This window comes from Nannospalax galili, unplaced genomic scaffold (assembly GCF_000622305.1).
Source record: "Nannospalax galili isolate Female #2095 unplaced genomic scaffold, S.galili_v1.0 scaffold8, whole genome shotgun sequence".
Taxonomy (NCBI): Eukaryota; Metazoa; Chordata; class Mammalia; order Rodentia; family Spalacidae; genus Nannospalax; species Nannospalax galili.
The window spans coordinates 1787198-1789374 of record NW_008358318.1 but is presented as its reverse complement, the minus strand read 5'-3'; positions in this window follow the sequence as shown (position 1 = coordinate 1789374).

Below are 2177 nucleotides of genomic sequence, written 5' to 3'. Positions count from 1 at the left end.
GTTTTATATATCTATTAGTGTTTTATATGTAAGATATATAGGTGACCTTGAACTTGCTATGTAGCTGAAGTTGGCCTTGAATTTCTGATTCTCCTGCCTTTACCTTTTTAAGTGCTGGTGTTATAGGCATGCAGTGCCATCGCCAGCTACTGCAAAATATTTTGAGACTCATGAACATCCTTAAGCCACTATGTTTGTCCAGTTTTTATATTTTCTATATTCACTTCTAGTATTTAAAAAAAATATATATGATTGGTGGCCTCTGAGTTTCAGTACATGTCTATAAAATTTTGCTGTTATTGGGGATGGAGCGATGGATCAGTGGTTAAGAGAACTGGGTGCTCTTGCAGAAGACCCTGGTTTGGTTCCCAGCACCCACATGGTAGCTAACAACCATCCAGAACTCCACTTCCAGGGGATCTGAGTCCTTCTGGTCTCCACAGGCATTGCTGGATACAGGTCATTCATACATACATGCAGACAGACCACTCAAGCACATTAAAAAAATAAATAAAAAGTTTTAAATTGTTGTTATTAAGCATTTAAATGTTAAGTGGTAGAAATGTTTATAAAAGATGCCTAATGTCAGCTGGTCGTGGTGGCAGCACTTGGGAGGCAGAGGCAGGCAGATCTCTGTGAGTTCGAGGCCAGCCTGGTCTACATAGTGAGTTCCAGGGCAGCTGGGGCTACAGGGAGACCCTGTCTCAAAAAGACCAAAAAAAAAAAAAAAGATGTCTAGTGTCTAAGGATAGTAAAACAGTGAACTCCTGTGCACCTGCCGGTTAAGGGAGAAGATGTGTTACTTGTGTGGGCTCCTTGGAAGGTCTTCTCCGCTCAGGCCTTTTCCTGCTTCTCAAAGGTAAACATTGTTCCTGGTTGCATATATGATTGTTGCTTTTCTTTATACTTTTACCAATTTTTAAAATCCCTAAACAATAGGTTGTTTAGTTTTCCTTTTTTTCTTTCAAATTTTATATAAATGGAAACATACAACATATATTCTTTGACCTACTTTTTTGTTGTTTAGCCTTTTGCTCTGATGTATGTGGTTGCAGTTCATCATTTCCTCTGCTGATGGTAGGTGGGCATACCATACGTAATCTATTCTGTTGCTAGAGGCGCTAACAATTTTGTTTGCTTTCCTCCTCCAAGCCACCTGCCTTTTCGCTCTTCCTCACCCACTTTTGCCTGTTAAAAGCTGCTGCAGTGAGGCCTGGAGATGTCCTCTGATTACAGCACACCACTAACCAGGGGACTGCTGGCCATGACTGAAGCCCCTTCATTTTTTCTAGACACTGCCTAGGCTATAGTTTGTTCCCCACAGGGTGACATCCTAGAGGCTTATCCTCAGTGTGTGGTGTTGAGTGGTGGAATCTTTGAGAAAAGCGGGCCTGATGCTAGGTAATTATGCCATTGGAGACACTGCCCTTGGAAGGGGTTTGTGCTGTTCTCATGGAGTGAATGACTGTGGCCTCTAAATCTTCCTGACTTCCTGTCCCACTGTGTGATCTCTCCCACTTGCACATGTTCCTACCATAATGCTGCCACCATGGTGTGATGCAGCCTACGGGGCCCTCACAAGAGCCATGAAGCGCTACCTTGTTTTCCTGATTACTCATGAGGTCAAGGTTATTTTCAAATGCTTTCCCTTCTGTAAACTTCTTTTCATATCTATTAGTAATTTTTCTTCAGAATTGATTTATAGCAATTCCTTTGAGAATGAATCTCTTGTTTGGCAAATCTTTTCTCCCTCAAGACTTTTCATGTCCAATGATTCATAGACTAGATAATTTGCTAAAATCGTTTATTTTTTGTCTTAGGAAATGAGAAGTTAATAAATCTACGACTGAGTTAATATGTTCTTTTTATCAAGTTACCTGACTGGCCAGTACCTTTCCAAGCTGGCATGGTTACTATTGCAATACACCAGATGTGTAAAACGGACAGTTTGTGGCCTCAGTTCCCTGACACTTGCCTCAACCCTTACTGTGTTTGGTTTTATTGCAATCATGCAGAGAGTGTATAAAACTAACCAGAGTGGTAACACATGCCTGAAATCCCATGAAAGCTGAGGCAGGAGGATTGTGAGTTTGAGGCCAGCTTGGGCTACACAGTGAGAACTTTGCCTTTCAAAACAATTATATAAAACATACATTAAAATATAAAACAGGAGCTGG